The sequence below is a fragment of the Protopterus annectens genome, chromosome 3.part0 (genome assembly GCF_019279795.1).
Source record: "Protopterus annectens isolate FY-2018-M chromosome 3.part0, PAN1.0, whole genome shotgun sequence".
NCBI lineage: Eukaryota > Metazoa > Chordata > Ceratodontiformes > Protopteridae > Protopterus > Protopterus annectens.
This window is the reverse complement of record NC_056731.1, coordinates 1,635,775,252-1,635,797,458: the sequence shown is the minus strand read 5'-3', so window position 1 is coordinate 1,635,797,458 and position 22,207 is coordinate 1,635,775,252. Positions and strand designations below refer to the sequence as shown.

At 37.9% G+C, this 22,207-nt stretch overlaps 1 protein-coding gene across 1 annotated transcript in view; it reads left to right on the top strand.

The window, feature by feature from the left end:
- The window catches only part of RRM2B (ribonucleotide reductase regulatory TP53 inducible subunit M2B), a 1,174,820-nt gene that overhangs the window by 413,074 nt on the left and 739,539 nt on the right, over positions 1 to 22,207 (top strand). The window lies entirely within an intron of this gene.

Sequence of the window (22,207 nt, the reverse complement as noted above, 5' to 3'; positions counted from 1 at the left end):
TGCTTCACTTCAGTTCCTGTTGGTAAAGACTTGCCAGTTTTGTGTTTCATGCAGTAACACTTATTTTTAAGAAAGATTGCTGTGTTTGCTTTCTAAGCATATATGTATATATAGGCTATATACTTTTACTCAAAAGTTAATTTTGTTGAATGAGAAAAAAGCTGGCATGTGTGGCATGTAGGATCAAAAATCAACAGATCCTATGTCTAAAGTGATTTAATGAAGGCGTTTAAAAAAATCAACAGATAGCAAATGTCTTTATTTCTATGTGAGACTGCTGTACAGAAGGGATCAGGGAATTTTTCTTTCCTCACTGTAGCATGATCTTGGAGTTGGTATATATAATTAGCAGTGGGGTGTGGGGAAAAAACATCTTTTTGAATTTTTTTGTAATGATTTAGATTTGTGTCAAATCAGCTGATGTTTGATGTTTTGAGCAAATGAATTACCAATATACACATACACACACTCATATATGTGTGTGTGCATGTGTCTTTGTGTACGTGCATATAACACACACACACACACACACACACACACACACACACACACACACACACACACACACACACATGCCTGTGAGTACAGAGGCAGACACAAACGAGCACACACATGTGTGTGTGTATATATATATATATATATATATATATATATATATATATATATATATATGTGTATGTGTGTGTGTGTATTCTATTGTTATGTTGGATGTTTGACAAAGAACTGCGACTGTATTACTTGTATGGTAATCAGTTATGGGGGAAACTAGTGGCAGTGTACCTTTGAGATACAGCAAGTCGATTGTTGCATTGTCTATCACTGCTCAATATTTCGCACAACTGGTTAGATCAGACCATAAACTAATCACCCTGGATGTCCATACCCCACCACCACCCCCAACCAAGGAAACCACAGTGAAAAACTTTTCTAAAGCAAACTTCACCTTACTTAAGGCAGAGGTGGTAAGCTTCACAGCCCCCATGCTAAAGGATAACACTGCCCAAGATGCAGAATCCTTTACAATTGAACTCTATGAGCACCTACAAGGATGCATGGATCGTGCCATCCCTAGCAAAACCAAGACTCACTCCCCTAAGAGAAGGAAACCAGACTGGTAGACCCCTGCCCTAAACAGGTTATGCAACAAAAGGAGGAAACTAGTTCAGAATAAAAGCAAATCCCAAGAAAGAAAGACATGCCTGATCAGTATCAGTAAGAAACTAAGGTCCCTCATAAAATCATCCAAGGCTAACTTCGAAAGAAAAATAGCCAAGGATTCAAAAGATAACCACAAAGCCTTCTTTTGCTATGTCAAGAATCTAAGTGGCAACTCTCAGATATACTCTGAGCTAGTGCAAAATAGCACAAAATATACTGAACCTACTGATATAGCCAACATCCTGGCAGATAGATTCAGTGCAAACTTCACCTCCCTCTCACCTTCAAAAGGGCCCACAACAATACCAGAAAAGTGTAATGTCCCAGAAATCACAGAAGCACAGGTGAAAACAGCCCTTTCAAAAGCCAAAAACAGAGCATCAATGGGGCCAGATGGTGTCCCAGGCTGCGTCTTGCATGAACTACAGAACAAACGAATCCCCCACCTAAACACGCTGTTCAACCTCAGCCTCTCCACAGGCTACGTGCCCATAGAATGGTGCACAGCAATGGTTATTCCATTCCACAAAGGAGGGGCCACAACTGACCCAGGTAACTATTGCCCCATAAGCCTGACTAGCCTGGTCTACAAGGCTATGGAGCGCATCATCATAGAACTCATTAACAAAGACATTGGGAACCTCCAAACACTTGACCTGACCTAGTTCGGCTTTGTTAAGGGCAGATCATGCCTACTAAACCTGGTTGACTTCTTCAAGACAGTCACTAACGCCAAAGACGAGGGAAAGGTGGTTCACACAGCCTACCTTGATCTTGCCAAGGCATTCAACACCATTTCTCACTCGGGTATTATAGAAAAGCTTACCAGCCTGAACATAAACCCCTACATCACAAGATGGGTTGCCAACTGGCTTACAGACAGAATTGACACGGTAAGAATAGCGGCCTCCAGGTCCGATTCTAAACCAGTCACAAGGGGTGTCCCACAAGGCTTGGTTATGGGACCCCTACTGTTCGGCATATATTTCTCAGAAGTACAGGCAAACACAGGAGGACTATGGCTAACCAAGTTCGCTGATGACTGCAAACTGGGAGCCATAATTGACTCTCCGGCTGACACAGACATCCTTCAAAAAGGCCTTACTGAGACAGACACCTGGTGTCAAAGTCATGGCCTCGAGCTAAATGCCAAAAAATGCATAGTCATCCCATTTGGGAAAAACAAAACATCCATGAATTACCACATAGGTGGCAGCCCCCTTAATACAGAAGAGGTAATAAGAGATCTGGGGACCCAGGTAGGTAGTAATCTCTCCTTTGACAATCATATTGCCAAAGTAGTTAGGAAATCCGTCTATGTGGCCCATCTAATTACTAAGGTGTTTGCATCTAGAAATAAAGAGGTTATAGTGCCCCTCTACTCGTCACTCATCAGACCCATCATAGAGTACAATGCCCCATTTGGGATGTACCTCACAAGACACTTACAACAGCTGGAAAGACCATGAAAGCACCTCACCAAGAGGATTACTGGCCTCAAACATATGTCCTATGCAGCCCGACTGAAAAAACTCTGGCTGTGCTCAGTGACATATCGCTTACTCAGAGGTGATCTCTGCCTGACTTACAAAGCCATGTCCAACTCAGAATTGATGGACATGCTCCACCTAAAGAAATCCAAGTCACTGCGAGCCACGCGCTCTAGTGAGCTAAACTTCACCACAACAATAAATACAACATGGTGGAGGGATAGATTCCTGTCACAGAGACTCCTCTTGCTTTGGAACAAAATTCCTAACTACATTAGGCAGAGCCCCTCACTAACTCTCTTCAAGAGAAGCCTTAACGAGTGGATGGGTAACAAAAAATACATCCCTGGGATCACTTCTTTGGCTCTACTCGACAGAGGCTCAGTTAATTAATCAATGGAGCGGCGAAAGCCGATACACTCTGGCTAGGCTTATAAATGCCCTCGGGCAGATAGCCTAGTACCTGCCTATGAAGCTATTAGAAATTTCAGGTTTTTTCTGTCATTAAATATAATGTTTATTGACATTCCCCTCATTTCTGTAAGAATAATAGGGATGGAGTATATCACTCTCTGTTGTCCTGTTTACCTCTGTTTTTTGCAAGTTCTTTCAAGATATTTTCTCTTTTGAAATTATTGGGATCAATCCCATTTATCCTGGGCACTCCTGATACATTATTTTGATGAAGTATTGTTTCTTCTTTTGTGAATACTGAACACAAGTATTAATTGAACAGCCATGCCTTTTTATACTTATTTTCCTGCCCACTCCTGTTCTATTTTGGTTAGCATCATTATCGCTTTGTGTTTCTTTGCTACCTTATGTAACCTTAAAAAATGTAACTCCTTTCTTAACAGAACTGGTTAGCTTTTCCTTTGCCAGAACCTTTGCTTTCCTGTTAACACCACCATTGTTCTTATCTTTTAATTCAGTAATGCAGAGCTACTTATCTCCTTCATAAAATTTAATGACCACAAACTCCTTTGCATATTTCTTCTATATATTACACTAGAAACAATAAATCCATCCCTGAAGACATCTTTTACTGGATCTCACAAAATATTGCCAATGAAACAGTTATCCTTGGTGATAACAACATCAGTTGGAATGCTTCCACATCTATCTATCATTATAGCAACAACCGTTATGGCTTCATTATTAGCTTATTACTTCTCCTACTCCCTATAACAAATCCCAGGGATCTAGTCCCATTCTTTACTGGATTCTCTCTTTGCAACTACACTGCATCAGGAGCGCTTCCTGACTCATCGACTGATCACTGTCTTACATATGCTATCAGATGTAATAGCATGCCAAACAAATATACGTAAATACTTGTAATCTCTCAAAGTTTAACCTTGAATCATTTTTAGCTGCTCTGAACTCAGTTAACTGGACTATTATAAAAGCCTTGCCTCTAGACAAGACAGTAGAGAGGTTCATTTTAACTCTTTTTAAACATTTTAACTTTGCATTACTGCATAGGAAAGAGTAAAATTTAACTTTGCCCCTTGACTTACTAATCATAGTAGAAGTATTGTGTAAAACAGAAATGAAGCATGGAAAGAATGGCAGAGATTAAAACTATATAAAACCTACAGCACTTTAAAGAACTTCATAATGATACCAAAAAGCAAGTCAAGCTTGATAAGAAAATATATGATTTACAAAATAAGCATAGATGTAACCCAAAAAAATGTTGGTCATCCATTAAACAAATTTTACACTGAAGAACTAACAATAACTTTAACCATTGTTCCAATAAATGCCCTGAAAACAGCCACCAAGTTTAACTCATACTTCACTGACAGCATTGTTGCCCTCACCAATGAATCCTTTCCTGTATTCTCTGACTCATATCTACCCCATCCACTAATAACAGTAAAACCATTTGTTCCTTCCTTCATTTAAAAAAAAAAAAAAAAAATATATATATATATATATATATATATATATATATATATATATATATATAGATCCAGGACTATTGAACAAAAGTTCAATAGTCCGAATCCACAATCACCGAACACACTTTAATGAAAGCGCTTTCACGAAAAAAAGCGCTTTCTTTAAAGTGTGTTTAAAAAAAAAAAAACATTACTTTTACATTTTTGCAGGGGGGCAAGCCCCCCTGCACCCCCCCTACTTAAATATTCTCACTCCGAGGTCGCACTACAGTGGGGGAAAGGGAATTATCCCTTATCCCTACTGTAGTGTGATCTCCGCAACAGGCATTCCTACGCGAAAGTGCCTTTCGGTGAAAAGCAGTTTCGCGCAAGTATGCCCGGCCGAATCTGTTTCAGTTATGTTGCCATTCGGTGATCCGTATGGATCCCAAATATATACATATATATATATATATATATATATATATATATATATATATATATATATATATATATAATCCAAACTTAAACCCTGATCACCCTCTGCAGATAACCTTCTGTCAGAATACCTTAAAATTGCTGCTAACGCCATTGCTTATCCAGCTACAAGGTTCTATCTATCTAGAAAATTTAGAAAAGATTATACAACATGCCTTTAACTCTATTGAAAACTTTTGTAGCAACCAACTCCTTCTTAATCCAAAGAAAAACAAACATTTTATTTTTCCCCAAATCACTTGCCCACAAGAAAAATAATTTTAAGATCACATCTTTAAACAATACATCGATTGAACTGCTGGGGGTTACAATAGATGACATCCTCAAATATGACCTTTGAATACAGAGCAATGTAAAAAACAAGGAATGCTGTATAGAGAAAAAAATTCCTTACTGCATCCACTGGAGTCACTCTTGCCACTACTTACTCCCTTCTCTATTGTATGGTTATCCTCCCATTTTGTCTAACCTCCATGCCACCCTAAAATCTAAATTACAACAGTGTTACAATAAGGTGCTTAGATTTGTAGTTCATACAAGTCACTAAAAACTCTAAATTGGCTAAAATTGTCCCAACAACTAAATTACACCCAACTGCTCTTAACACACTAAGTTACATTTAATCCCACTTCCTGCTCAGCTGTAAGTACAGTTCTTCATCACTTCTTCCAAAATTGTCACCTTTGAACTTCTGACAAAAGTCTACTTGACATCTATAAGCCTTCCAAAAATTGATGTCAAAGTCTGGACTCACACTGTGTAGTAAATGTCTGGATGTGATTCCTACACCAGTCACGACAATGTGTAACATTCATAGATTTAAGCTGCAACTAAAAGAATTCTTCTGTGACTCTTGGCTTTCCCTTACTCTTAATCTTGCTTTTACTCATTGTTTCTATGGCTCCCATATCTATTCCACTTACTAGCTCTAACAAACATTTTTCTCTCTCTTTCTCCTTCCCCTTATCCACTGTTTGAATTTTCTACTTTGACATTTGCTTTACAAGTGAGTAATAAACTCTCACACTTATAACATGTCAGCATGTTTAAATGCTACATGATATTGTATTTTTCTAGTTTTAATGATGGTATATGTGTATCATCCTAAATGTAATGTGTATTAGTATTTGTATTTATCTATGTATTTACAGTATATTGTAATATGATGCCAATTTTCACCTGCATATATGTATATTTTGTTCTTTTATTTGTAGAGCCTTTCTCTACAGGCCCTGCTGAAAATGGATAAAATTACCAGTTGGACTTTCCTGGTAAACAAATGTCAGCAAATAAATAAATAAATAATTTGCAGACCACTATCTCTCTCTTTTTTAAGTCATACTTCTGCATTCAGTTTTTGCAGTTCCATTTTACTTAAATTGCATCTCGCCTATTATTCTCTATTCCCCTTTCTTTCTAAATCTCCTATTCTGATTTTTTTCCTGCATCTCCCCTTTGTGTGGCTTTCATTGAGGAACTCCTTTCTTGCAAGTCCCTGTCCATTTTTCCTTCCTTCCATCCTATCTTCTGGATCATATGTGTTTCACAGTTACGTTTATCTTGTTCCATCATGGTCTGTCTTGCCTTCTTCCTCCTTTTTGCAACACTATGGCTGGCATTCATAGTCATTTGCACAAATGTGATAGGGATATCCCTGATGTTTACAAGATTCATAGAGGATATTTACACTAATACAAAATGCCTTAACTCTTTACACCCTAGTGACACCTCCAGGTGTTTCTGCAGTTACATCCTACTGACGCCTTTAGGTGTCAAGTATTGCTTGTTCATATTTGTATGAATAATTCCAAAACCATGCTATGTACTAAGCATTAAAATATTTTATCTTAACGCTTACACAATGGCAAACACAGCTGCATTGATATATGACCTCTGTAAAGTGCAGATAAAGAAATAATAATTGTTGTTTGTGTAATATTTATTTATATTTTCATAACATTCATGTTTTTCTAAATATCTTGACCACCAAGTTGCACAGATAGAACTGCTTAGCCTCATATGAAACCTCTTATCTGGATAAAGAAAATGTTGTTGACAGTAAGTGTGTAACTTAAGTGACTGCTGAGATATTGTATGTTGTTTATAAAATATTGTCAATTTAATAGTTACTATGTTTATGATGATTTATAAAATCTAGTTTAAGACCTAAACTCTAAAGAATACTACCATGATAAAACATAACTTGCGCTGAAGAGTTTGACATTTACATTTCTTTTGTAACCCCTGTGGTTCCAGAGATATGAACGTTTGATTGAAATGTGAGGACATTAATCTGATTTTATCAAAAAAGTAGGCTTCAGTCATTGGAAGTTACAGTACAAACTTCCAGACCTCCATTGCAGAGAATGAGTTAAGTATAATGAGATGCAAATAAGAAATTTTGTAAAGTGGTGTAGGGTAATGAGGTATTTTTGCAATTCATAGTCCAGTACCTGTACAGTATGCACATCCCTTGTTAAATGCAGTGCTTTGGCTTTCATATCCGAGTTGCAATCCATGAATTTAGCCCCAGCCATCCATTTGCAGCTTGTCTAAGTATGCACAAGCACTTCAATGACACACAAATGAATTACTTCCCATGCAACCCCTTCAGTAACTTGTCTAAGTATGCACAAGCACTAAAATGACACAAAATAAATTATTTTTCCCAGCGTGCACTTCTGAGTTTGTCCAAATATGCACAAAAACAAAAATGAATCATTCCCCAAACAATCCCTTCAGTAGTATGTCCAAATATGCACAAGCACAACAATGAAACATTTGCCCATTGATCCCTTCGGCAGTATGTCCAAGTATGCACAAGAACCAAAACGAAACAGGATTTACAAGATGGCTGCACATGAGTAACAGCTTAATTTCAGTTCGCCCAAAGTTCATAGGTTCATAGGTTCATAGGTAGATACTAGGCTATTGGCCCTAGGGCCTATATAACCGTAGCCAAACAGTACACTGGCTTTTGCCACCCAAGAAAATTATTTTCTTGTGCCCCTGTCAAGCAGAGCCACAGAAGTGATCCCCGGGGTGAATTTCCTATCTCCCATCCAATCATCAAGATTTTTCTTGAAGAGTGCTAATTAGGAGCTTTGTTTGATATAGATAGATAGTTTGTTCCAGAGTATGGGAAGTCTCTGAGATAGGAATCAATCCCTCCAGCATGTTCTATTTATTGTGGTGACAAGGTTTAGGTCCCTAGAGCATGTAGCTCAGAAGGATTGGGATTTCTTTACGTGGAGCATGTCCAACAGCTCTGGGTTTGACATAGCTTTGTATGTTAGGCAGAGATCGCCTTTGAGTAGGCGATATGTGACAGAGTAAAGCTAAAGTTTTTTGAGACGGTCTGCGTAGGGCATCTGTTTGAGGCTGGTAATCCTCTTTGTGAAGTATTACTGTGGCCTTTCCAGTTGTTGTAGATGTCTTGTGAGGTACATACCAAAAGGGGCTTTGTACTCTATAATGGGTCTAATGAGTGATGAGTAGAGGGGAACAATGACCTCTTTTTTCCTGGATGAGAAACCTTTTGTGATGAGGTGTGCCACATAGAAGGATTTCCTGACTACTGTGGTGATGTGATTATCAAAGGAGAGATTACTGTCCACCTGTGTCCCAAGGTCTCTTATCACACATTCGGTGTTAAGTAGATTGCTGCCTATGTGGTAGTTCATGGGTACAAAGTTTTTACCAAAAGGGATGACAATGCACTTTTTGGCATTGAGCTTGAGGCCATGGCTTTGACACCGGGCATCTGTCTCAGTGAGGCCCTTTTGTAGGATGTCCACATCGTTAGGAGATTTGATTATGGCTCCTAGTTTGCAGTCATCTGCAAACTTTGTTAGCCAAAGACCTTCTTTGTTAGCCTGTACTTCAGAGAAAAAAAATTCCGTTGAGTCCTACTACTACGCTATCTTCTCTGTAAAACAACGAAAAATACAGAGGAAACGCAGTGCAGGCTCCAGATAAACAGTGTTTATTATAAAACAACTCGCTGAGATGAAAAAAGTTTAAAAATAATTCCAGACCAATGCATCAGTAAATATACTTCCAAGATAAAACTTTAAAGTTGAACAAAGAGTTGAGCGCTATCACATACATAATGTAGACTTTCTCAGAATTAAGGTATTCAGGTGCTACAGTGTTTAAATAACTTTTTTGGCACCAAATGTTAGTGACAGCCCTTAAAGTCACATCGCTCCATTATTTAAATATAACACTGAGCATCCTGTTGTTGTTACATCCACACAATATTAAATCTTTATATTCCACTGTTTCATTACATTACAATAAATCAATAATTAAAAACATATGTATAAAAAATGTATGAATAAAATATATTATTTGAAATAATATATTAATTAAGAAACCATTTATGCACTGTATCTTATACAAGAACCACATTTGGATGTGTATACCTTAATGTGATGACTTCTCAGGGGCTACTATTCTCTGCTTTATGTAAAAATAAACCTTATAAACATTATGTAGGTGAAAGCGTTTAACTCTTTGTTCAACTTTAAGGTTTTATCTTGGAAGTATATTTACTGATGTATTGGTCTGGAATTATTTTTAAACTTTTTTCATCTCAGCGAGTTGTTTTATAATAAACGCTGTTTATCTGGAGCCTGCACTGCATTTCCTCTGTATTTTTTCGTTGTTTTACAGAGAAGATAGTGTACTTCAGAGAAGTAGATACTAAACAGGAGAGGACCTAGGACTGACCCTGTGGTACTCCACTTGTCACTGGTCTGAAGGTGGATTTAGAGTCTGCTACTTTCACAGTGTGGGTTTGGTCACTGAACCAGTTGGCAACCCATCTTGTGACATAGGGATTTATACCTAGTTTAGTGAGTTTGTCTATAATTCCAGAGTGAGGGATGGTGTCAAAAGCCTTGGCGAGATCTAGATAGGCTGTGTGTACCACCTTATCCTCATCTACAGCTTTGGTGACCGCTTGAAAGAAGTCTATTAGGTTTAGGAGACATTATCTGCCTTTTACATACCCAAACTGGGTAGGGTCCAGAGTTTGGAGATTACCAATGTCATTGTTTATAAGTTCCATGATGATATACTCCATAACCTTGCAGACCAGGCTCGTCAGGCTAATGGGGCGGTAGTTCCCGGGGTCTGTGGTGACTCCCCCTTTGTGGAGTGGGATAACTGTTGCTGTGTGCCATTCAGTGGGCACAAAGCTTGAGGTGAGGCTATGATTGAACATGGAACTTAGGTGGGGTGCCAGTTCGTTCTGTATTTCATGTAGAACGCAGCCTGGGATGTTGTCAGGTCCTGTGGATGCTGTGTTCTTGGCTTGTGAGAGAGTGTTTTTTACCTGTGCAGCCATGATTACAGATACTTTGCATTCTTACGGTATAGAGATGGGCCCTTTAGGGGATGAGAGAGGGGTAAAGTTAGCACTGAACCTATCTGCCAGAATGTTGGCAATATCAGTTGGTTCTGTATATTTAGTGCCATTGTGCTGTAACTCAGAGCAGATCTGAGTGTTGCCATTGAGATTCTTGACATAGCTATAGAATGCTTTGTGGTTGTCTTTAGAATCAGTGGCAATTTTGTTTTTGTAACTAGCTTTGGAGGATTTTATGAGGGATCTCAGCTTCTTACTGAGGCTGACCACGGAGTTCCTCCAATCATGGGATTTTACTCTTTTTTGCAACAGTTTCTTTCTTCTGTTGTAGAGTTTGCTTATAGCAGGGGACCACCAGATTGGCTTCCTTTTTTTTGAGGATAGCATCTTGGTTCTGTTAGGGATTGCACTATCCATGCACTCGTGTAAGTGCTTATAAAGTGCAATTGTATAGGATTCAGCAGTTGTATCTCTATTGTCCATCAGCATGGGTGTCGTGAAGTTTGCCACTTCTGTCTTAAGAAGCGTGAAGTTGGCTTTGGAGAAATTTTTTACGGTGGTTCCCCTAATGGGGGGTGGGGCTGGGATGTGGATGTCTAGGGTGATTTGCTTGTGGTCGGATCTGACCAATGAGGAATTGACCTCTGGTGTGGAACACCAGTTGCCCATGTTGGTAATGACCAGGTCTAGGATATTGCTGCCCCTGGTGAGGGTGTAGATAAGCTGATCCAAGGCATTGGAATTTATGAATTCCAGAAACCGTTGAGCACAAGAGTTGGTGCATGAGTAGTTTTCCCAGTTAATGGTGGGGTAGTTGAAATTGCCCATTATTAGGGTGTTAGGTTGTACCCTAATATTTTCCAGTGTATCAAGAAATGAGTAGTGGGAATCTTGGGGCATGGTGGGGGATCTGTAGCAAGTTACAATTTGCATTGCGGTCTTTCCCAGAGTTAGTTGCACTTGGATAATCACAGATGCATTATGCTGAGCAACTAGCCTGGAGGTGTGGATATCCTTAATGAATATGGACACTCCTCCACCTTTAGTGCTTCGGTCCAAGTTAGGTGGCCGAAGGGTGTGGTATGAATTATAGCCTGGTAATGCAGGGGTGCTCTCTGGAGCCTTGAACCAGGTCTCTGTCACTGCACAGATGTCGATGTTCTCCATTTTAAGGAGTGCCTCGAGTGAGTGCATTTTGAGGTTTAGACTTCTAGCATTGAGTAGCATTACCCTCAGAATTTGCTTGCTTTTACCTGTTATGGTGGTGAATTTGTCATTTGAATCTTGCTTAAAAAAGGCAATATATGGGTGGCAAGAGCCTTAGCCAGTATCTGGAATCCCAAGGGTGACAGGTGCAGGCCATCTCTGGCAAAGCATTGTGGTTTGTCGATCATGTCATCCCAGGCAGACAGATACTGGAACCCCTTAGAATGACACCAGAAGCTTAGCCAATTGTTGAAGTCAATCATTTTGTCCTTGTACTGTGGTATCATTCTGGGTGATGGCAGGATGCTACTCAGGGCTAGAGTCATACCTGCCTGGGCTACAAGATCAGAAAGCTCCTCCATGTCTCTTTCCATGTAGTCCAGGGAGGTACATCTCAGGTCATTCACACCAACATGGACAATGACAGAGTCATATTTGTACTTGCTGTGGAGTGACCTGAGTGCATGCATTATGTGGCGGATCCTGGCACCTGACAGGCAGCTGACAGTGACTTTCTCCTTGTTTAGCCTGGTGAGTGGAACATCAGTGTGCCTGACTATAGAGTCACCTATGACTAGAGTGTTAGGTACATTGTTATGCCTTATGGGCTGTGGGTGAGTGGCACACTGAGTTTGTGGGCTATGTGTCATTTGGGTTGTGTTGGGGGGTGGAGGTTGCTTGCGTTTCTGCTTTGGAGATCCCTGTTGCTTGGGTAGATTTTTTTTGGGAGCCTGCATGAATGTAGGTGTGTGTTTTGTGTTTCTGTGTGTGTGTTTTGGTGGTGTAGGTTTTGAGGGACTATGTGATGAGTGTGGTGTGGTGCAAGTGTTTACCTTCTCCTCTTGACTGTCTAGTCCAGTCTTGGGTGAAGAGAGCTTTGCTTCCAGTTTGGTTATATAAGTGCATCTCTCACAGGTTGTAGTGTTGGGTGGTAGGAGGAGAGGGTTGTCTATGTACATGAGGCAATTGCTGCATTGCCCCAAGATGCACAGATTCATCAGGTAGACAGGAGAAAACACTGGGAGCTGACCCTTAGACATGCCTGGATAGGTGCTTATTTATTAAGTACTAAAAACTGCTTTTCTCTAGAAAAGTGAGGAAAGTTGAGTGCTGTAGTAATTTGTAGCTTATTTAGTGCTTACAATGAGTTCTGAACAAGTGCTGAGCTCAAAGAAACAGATTTGAGTGCTGAAACTAGAAAACTGGCTAGTTCTAAGAAACACAATTAAGCTAGAAGTCTTCCCTCCAACACATAAAGGTTTGGGGGCTCAGAAACTTACAAACAGTCCTGGATGCAGCAAATTTGGACTAGACAACTTATAGGAAAGGCAGGAAACAAGCTTAGAAAAAATATTTTATTTTTTTTGTAAAGTGGAAAGGGGAAAGGAGGAGCAGAAGCTAACTGGGTTGCCCTTCTCAAATGTTGTCCCTGGAATAAGTAGAATGAGGTAATGATACTAGACTGGGAGGAGTGTCCCAGATCAAATTTACAGTAGGGGTGGGCAACTGCAAAGCCACCAAGTACAAAAACAGGATACCAAGACGGAGGGAGGGTGGGAAACAAAAATCAGAGCAAACAAACCCAACCAGATGCTTAACAATTGTAGAAAATTATACTTAATACCTCACACACAGTGAGTAAAATAAAAGTGCTGTAAATAACTTAGAAATAAGCAAAAAAAAAACAGGATACTTAATGTTATATATCTCAGATTCGTTAGCTCAGAGCCCTTCCTATGACTTCCTCCGATTATCTCAGTGTGAAATGGCAGAAACAGTCACTAGTAACAAAGTTGAAACCTGAAACAACTTTAAAAAAAAAAAGATTGAAAGAACCAATGAGGTGCTTATTCCAAGGTGTAGTCCAGGCAACCCCAGTCAGCCAATGACCACAAACAATTCACTCTCACTGAAATGCTATACTGGCCTTGGCTAAGCTATGATGACCTGTGACATGTGCTGACACACACAGCCTCTACTAACAAACAACTAGGCCCAAAACACAAGCCTGAGTATAGACAATGCTACACTACCAGCACTACTTAGGTAGAAAAAACTGCAGAAATGTTTAAACAGATAAAGGATCAAGGAGACTCAAGAGAATGCTTTTAAATGCAAACAAGTTATATGATACACTCCTAGCAGGAAATCAGAACAAACAAACCCAATCAGATGCTTAACAATTGCAGAAAATTCTACTTAATACCTCACATACAGTGAGTAAAATAAAAGTGCTGTAAAGAACTCAGAAATAAGCAAAAAACAGGATACTTAATGTTATATATCTCAGATTCGTTAGGTCAGAGCCCTTCCTACGACTTCCACCGATTAGCTCAGTGTGAAATGGCAGAAACAGTCACAAGTAACAAAGTTGAAACCTGAAACAACTTTAAAAAAAAGCTTGAAAGAACCAATAAGGTGCTTATTCCAAGGCGTAGTCCAGGCAACCCCAGTCAGCCAATGACCACAAACAATTCACTCTCACTGAAATGCTATACTGGCCTTGGCTAAGCTATGATGACCTGGGACATGTTTACTAACAAACAACTAGGCCCAAAACACAAGCCTGAGTATGGACAATGCTACACTACCAACACTACTTAGGTAGAAAAAACTGCAGAAATGTTTAAACAGATAAACGATCAAGGAGAGTCTAGAGAATGCTTTTAAATGCAAACAAGTTATATGATACACTCCTAGCAGGAAATCAGAACAAACAAACCCAACCAGATGCTTAACGATTGTAGAAAATTTTTTCCAATGTTTCAATGGAAAATGCTTGAGATTCAGAAAAAAGCACAAGAGTTGACTTGAAGAACTAGGAGTACATTGGCAATGACACAGATACTGGATTTGGGAGAGGGAGATCAACAGGAATAAAGCTAGCAACTCAAAAATTGACAAGTAAATGTGGGATTACAAAGCATTAATTATATTTGTGAAACATGACAGAACAAGAAAACCTGGAAATCTTTTACTTTTTTGACTTTGTTAAACTGTAGGGGACTCTAAAACATATGTTGTACTTCATGCCATTAATGTTTGGAAGAACATTTAGGAGGAGAAAGGAGGAAATAAAGAGTTAACTGCAAGTAATAATTTTTTTCTTAATAGTAGTGATTATATAATGCATGATATAATTTGCCTGCTGTAAAGTAAAGTTTTCTGTTATTTTCAAGTGTAATGGAGATACTAAAGTACACAAGTGCCCCTGTTTTTTTCTTCTTTCTTTCTCCTTGTTCAGTTTTAAGAAATGTAGACAGTGCAGCACAAAGAAAGAAGAAAAGGCTGGTCAAAAAAAGCAGGACACAAGAAAAACGGATGTGCTTTATTTCACTCTTGGCAAAAATCATGGGTATTCAGAATCACCATATAGCTGAAACACCTGATTTTCATAAGGGTCATGTGCATATACCCATGTGCCTCTAATACAAGAGGTTTGAGGGGTCACTCAGTAGAAATTCTAGCATGGCTAGAATTTTCTCTTAGTTTTTACTGATTGCTTTTTTCTGTGTGACCTTGTCACTCATTGTTTTAGTTTGTTAGTTGGGATATTTTGCAGACACCCTAATGGTAATGGACATCAGCTGGGTATAACAGCCCTGTGTTTCTAATACTTAATCAAACAGTCCACTTTTGCTGTGCTGATAAGGCCATGACAAGACCAAAACATGCATACCTACAGCTAGTGGGGTTTGGCTTTATTGGCCTGAAATTGTACATTAAGTGACTTAAAAAGAAAAAAAAAGCATGGGCATTCAGAATCGCCATATAGCTGCAACACCTGATGTTCATAAGGGTCATTTGCTTATATCCCATGTGCCTCTAATACAAAAGGTTTGAGGGGTCACTCAGTAGAAAGTCTAGCTTGGCTAGAATTTTTTCTTAGTTTGTACTGATTGTTTTTTCAGTGTGACCTTTTCACTCATTGTTTTAGTTTGTTAGTTGGGATATTTTGCAGACACCCTAATGGTAATGGACATCAGCTGGGTATAACAACCCTGTGTTTCTAATGCTTAGTCAAACAGTCCACTTGTGCTGTGTTGATGAGGCCATAAGAAGGCTGAAACATGCATGTCCACAGCTAGTGGGGATTGACTTTATTGGCTTGAAATTGTCCATTAAATGACTTAAAAAGAAAAAAGTCATGGGCATTCAGAATTGCCATATAGCTGAAAAACCTGATGTTCATAAGGGCCATTTGCATATATCCCATGTGCCTCTAATACAAGAGGTTTGAGGGGTCACTCAGTGAAAATTCTAGCTTGGCTAACATTTTCTCTTAGTTTTTACTTATTGTTTTTTTCTTTGTGACCTTTTCATTCATTGTTTTAGTTTGTTAGTTGGGATATTTTTCAGATTCCCTAATGGTAATGGACATGAGCTGGGTATAATAGCCCTGTATTTCTAATCTTTAGTCAAACAATCCACTTGTGCTGTGCTGATGAGACCATAACAAGGCTGAAACATACATGTCCACAGATAGTGGGGTTTGGTTTATTGGCCTGAAATTGTCCATTAAATGACTTAAAAAGAAAAAAAAGTCATAGGCATTCAGAATCACCATGTATCTGAACCACATGATGTTCATGTAGGTCATTTGAATATATCCCATGTGCTTTTAATACAAGAGGTTGGAGGGGTCACTCTGTGGAAATTCCAGCTAGAATTTTCTCTTAGTTTTCATTCTTGCATATGGGAATGATTGGATTAAGGCCCTTGACTTGATCTAGTAACAAGTTTTAAGAGAAAGCAAATAAAAAAGAACATTGTCTAGCAAGCAAACAAGTGATTGTTGAAACAACTCGGTATCTGGTTCTCATGTCTCCATGGAGACAATCTGATAAACAGCAATAGAAACAGAATACTTATTTCTTTCAATGGCTGGGAGATAATGCTTTCTGGAAACATTCAAGTGTTTTCTCAATCAGGGAGAGTAATAAAGATAAGAAAAAAAACAAACAGCATTTAATAAAATCAGAGGATGTTTCATTTGTCTTTCCATAGATAACAGTCCTTTTAGGTTAACCCAAATCTGTGAGTCTGGCTGTCAGTCTGGGACAGTTGTCTCTATTAGGAGGGTAAAACTTCAATATTTGAAGGTGTACATAGTTTTGTGTGTTATTGTTAAGTGAATAGGTTTGGGGTTGTATTGGGGGTGTGTTTGTTTTTTAATTTGAGGGCTTTCAATGAAACAAAAAGTTTTGTAAGATGTGACATAGGCTCAAATGGATATAACAAGAAACAACTGTATAGAAAATCAGCCAGCCAAACATTACTGTATGCATGTAGCACAAAAGTTGGAGCTAGACATGTAACAAAAAAAGCTGTTACACATAAAATGAGGGAATAATAATGTTCTAACATTATGATGCTTTCTATATTATCTTTAAATGAACATGGTCTCACAGATATATTTATATACAAAAAGAAAGACTAGTGAACTATATTAAAAATGTAGAGTGTAAATAGCTGTGCTACAGGAGACATATTTGGAAAGAACTGAATATGTGAATTTGATAAAGAAGGGTTTTCAGGATGGTTAGTCAGCAGAATAACTGGGACAAAGGAAAATAGGAGTATTTATATTAATTGCAAGAGGAGCTCCAATAGTGATAGAAATGGATAAAAAAATAATAATGGTTGATTTGTAGTATTTAGTGGGTACTGGCAAGACAGGAGGATTACACTGACAGGTATTTATATTCCCACCTAATACTGCTATAATGGAGCTTAAGAAAATTCTTGGAGAAATAATCAGCCTTCCGCAAAGAATATTACTCATAAGCGGGAAGTGGAATTTGATTTGCAACAGTGAAGATGTATCTGGTGGGCCCAGAAGGAAAACATAACAAAGGAGGGTAGATTGTTGAAAAACTTTATGAAAATATTTGTCATAGAAGATGTGAATTCAGTAGTAGGAGTTTGGAGTGAATTTACATATTATTCCCCAAGATACAAAAACTGGTCTAGACTAGATAGAGCATATAGTTCTCAGGAGCATATGCATTTAATTGGAATTTCTGATATGCATCCAATAACTATTTCAGATCATGCACCAATAATGACTAAATAAAAATGCAGGGTAATGAAATAAACATGAGACACTGGCACTTTCCCACCTATCTGTTGAGAAGAGAGGAATTTAAGGAATGGGTAGTGGACACTATTCTGGCGTTATTAGAGAAGATAACAATTTCTTCTGAAAATGTAGCTAGGGATTGGGATAAAATTAAAGTGGAGTTTAAAAAAATGGTGGAAATAAAAGAAAGAGAGATATATAGATAAGAAGCAACAAAAACATTTAGAGGGACTGACAAAGGTTAAAGTATTGCAGAATAGGGGGAATCTCAAAGAACAAGAAAAGGAGCAATTGCAGAATGCTAAACAGAAAATAAGGGATTACCTCAAAAGTATGCATGAGTTTAGAAAGATTGCTGTTAAGCAACTGTTTTTTGATAATAACTCAGGAGCACAAAAACGTTTAGCAGAATGACTCGGGCAACAGAAAATAGAAAGGGTTGTCACCAAGCTTAGGGAGTCTTTAATGGAGAAGATGACAAGAGATCCTGTAGAGGGACTAGAAATATTTGGAAAATTTTATGAAGCTTTGTATAAAGCAGGGAAATTTGGAAATCAAGAAAAGGTACAAATAGAAATGTTTGTGGAAGAATTAAATATGCCAAGGTTAGATGTAGATGAGGTTCAATTACTAACAGTTAAGATAGGAGGAGATGAAATAAAAATGGTGATGTATAACCAATCCATGGGAAAATCCCCAGGAGTAGATGGTATTCCTGTGGAAGTTTGAATGCTAGGAGGGAAAAAACTGATAAGGATCTGGAAGGTTTTGTTTAATAGTATTTTAAGAGGAGGAGAAGCACCGACATTTTGGAAGAAAGCAGTGGTGGCTGTATTAACTAAAGAGGTTAAAGACCCATCAGATCCAGCTTCATACAGGCCCGTTTCAATCCTAAACCATGATTATAAAGTGTTTATTTATTTTATTTATTTTACATTTGTTTACCGGGAATGTCCTACTGGACCACTGCCTCTTTTTCAGAGGAGGCCCGTGGGGAAAAGCTCCATTACAAAAAACATTACAAACAATACAAAAATTGAAAACAATCAAGAATACATAACTTTGGTAAATATAGGTAGTAAATAGTTTATACATAAACAATAAAGAGAGAGTAATATAAAGTAGAAGAAAAAAGAAAATAATTCAAGCAAATAAACTAGCATGAACTAGCTTATGCCATCATAGAGAACTGAATTATCAGTAGAGCAATATCATAGTTTTGGTGGTAAATATTTATGAGATGCATGTATGGTATATGAGCAAGAATATGGCTGATTGTTGCTATACTAGTGTTACTTGTTCTAAACAGTGATAGCTAAGGCATTATTGAGGTGAAGTAGAGGAAAGAGGAAATATGATGAAACTGTAGAAAGCTTGATATAGGTAGATAAAAATAGGAGCAGTAGTGAGCTTGAGATAGGTGGAGAGAAATTGTAATTCTGTAAGAGAAGGGATAGTGTGAATGCTAGAATTTAGTAAGGGAAGAGATATTTTGGTTGTAAGAACACGGAAGGGCAGAGTGATCAGCCTGGATTAGTGCAGGAGCAAAGCCAGTTTTTGGTTAGGTGTTCCTTAAGCAGTAGTTTAAATGTGGATGTATTGCTAGAATTTAGTATCATCTGAGGCATGGAATTCCAGGACTTAGATACTTGGTTGGAGACGTGAGAGTTACTCTAACAATTACTACATTTAGTTACTTACTTATTTAGTTTATTTCTATAATGGCTAAAAGAATGGCAAAAATGATGCCAAAATTGATAGATATGGGTCAATATGGTTTTGTGGAGGGGAGGCAAATATTTGACAACATTAACAGAACATTGATGATCCAGAGGGAAACCGAATGTAAGTAAATACCACCATTGTTGGTAGGTCTTGATGTAGAGAAAACATTTTGACAGAGTAAGCTGGGAGTTTATGAGCAGGGCAATGGTAGCATTTGTATTCCCCAATAAAATTATAAGGTTGATTAGGAGGATATATGAGGGATTGGAGGCAAAAAATTAAAGTGGGTAGGTTCCTCTCTGATAATTTCTGTTTGAGCAGAGGGACCAGGCAGGAGTGTCCTCTTTCCCCTTTATTTGCATTATATTTAGAACCATTGGCAAAGAAAATAAGGGACTCAGAAAATCAAGGATATAATTTGTTTGGTAGTCAAGAAAAGCCATATCAGATTTGCAAATGATATTATTTTATACATAATAAAACCATAAAAGGACATTTCATTTTTGTGGAAAATTTTGAGACAATTTCAGATCTTTTTGGGATACAAAATTAATGACGCTAAACAAAGGCAATAGCTGTAAATTGAACAAAGTGAATCCGCTTAGGCTGAATGCTTATCCAATTCGCTTTATTAAAATAAAATGAAGCGTTTGAAATTTAAAATATGCTTTTCATTCTAAAACAATATTCGGACTTCTTCAGACTAACTGACAAACATATGCACTTACCCTGCTTCCACAAAGCCTCTCCGGTGGAGAGGACCTCGCTGAAGGACCCCGTATTGATCCACCGGAGAGGCTTTGTGGAAGCAGGGCAAGTGCATATGTTTGTCAGTTAGTCTGAAGAAGTCCGAATATTGTTTTAGGATGAAAAGCGTATTTTAAATTTCAAAAGCTTCATTTTATTTTAATAAAGCGAATTGGATAAGCGTTCAGCCTAAGCGGATTCACTTTGTTCAAAGTTCGTGTTTTTGTAGCTGTTGAATAGCTGCAAATTATTTACCCACACACAGATTTGTTCAGCAATATCCATATTTATGGGAACATGATAAAATGAAGTACTCATGAGTATGGATTAAATAAGATTCTGGTGTAGCAGCTAAGGAAATGTGGGAAGAGACTAAACAAAAGGTAATACAAAAACTGAGAAACTGGAAGCTCTGTTTTATGGATATGGATAGCAAGATACAAGCAATTAAAATGTTTTTAGTCCCTTTAGTTTTATACACAGGTCAGGCATATTTTTATAAACCAGAGAAAAAGTCATGGATGAAAATTAATAAAGAGCTGATGGATTTTATCTGGGAGGGGAAGACAGCAAACATCAAGTGGGATAAGCTGATTCTTCCAATAGAGGAATGTGGTCTGGGATTATATGATTTGAATGGGTATTTCAGACCTGCACAGTTAAAGCTCCTATACATAGCACAAGCAGAAATGTATAATTTAAAGTGGAAAAGGATGATGATGAAACCGGTGGAGAGAGCTCAAGAAACAAGGAGATACTGGAATTTTGGATGCAGATCCTTAACGAGAATATCAATAACCATACAGAATATTATATTCATAAAGTAGCAGAAAGTATTCTAAGAACTAAGCCAACATGGGAGTAGAGAAATGAGATTCTGCTGATAAGGATGACTGCAATTAGAGATATAGACAATAGGCAAAAAGGGGCTGGAATTCATTGGAGAAATCTGGCAAAAGAACCAAGGGATTGGGTGCAAATAATTAGAGAGGCCAATAATTTATTTAAACTGCAGGCTAGAGATTGCCTTCCCTATCAAAGATTGATATCAGAGTATAGGCAAAGAGAAAGAAATAGGAGATCCTAAATGAAAGACCAGCACTGGTAGACTTTTTAGTAGAATCTAGAACAGAAGCTGCTGTTAAAAAGGAATAATTAATAGAGCGTATAAAATATTGCATGACAGCTATAAGAGTCAATCAGGGGAGGTTAGAAAGGACTGAGAAGAGAGATTGGATAAGCAATTCACATGGAAACAATGGGGAGATGTAAGGGTCTCCCAGATATGTAACAAAGTTTAGAAGATTTAGGATCTTTGCTTGGAAGTATTTACATAGGCATTTTTATACCCCAAGCAGACTACAAAGAATTTTTCCTCAGGTAGATAGCTAATGTTAGAGGTGTGATGGCATCATATTTTAATGAAGTGTAATGAGCTGGCAGACTTTAAAAATTCCCTGCTGACTACTCTATCAGAAATACTGGGTGAGCAAACTGGTATGCCTAAGAAAATGATTTTTTGAGCTATGATACAGAAATGAAATTGCCTAGACATAGTAATGCCTTGCTGAGTCTAATTATGGTGGCTGCCAAAAAAGCAATTACTAGAAAATGGAAATCAAATTTTAAACCAACTGTAGTAGAAGTCTTGAATATAGTAACAGAGATAAAACAAATGGGAATGGGATCTTTAGAAAAGGGTAGGAACAAATTACATAGAAAAAAATGAAAATTGTGGGAACAATGCAGGCAGATGAGGAATGAGGTTTAAAAGAAGGCAGGATTTAAATGAACTATGTAATATTTGATTGACAGTGACTGGATAGATTATAAGTGAAGTATACTGCTTGCAAATAAAATTATGTCAGTATGGTTTGTTTTCATTTATATAAATGTGATTGCCTTTTTCATAAGTGATAATTTAATAAAGCTGTCTCTTATTTAATAGTAATAATAATAATAAAAAGAACCAAAATGAAATACTTCCCTCACCAATCCCTTCAGCAATATGTCCAAGTATGCACAAGCACCAAAATGAAAC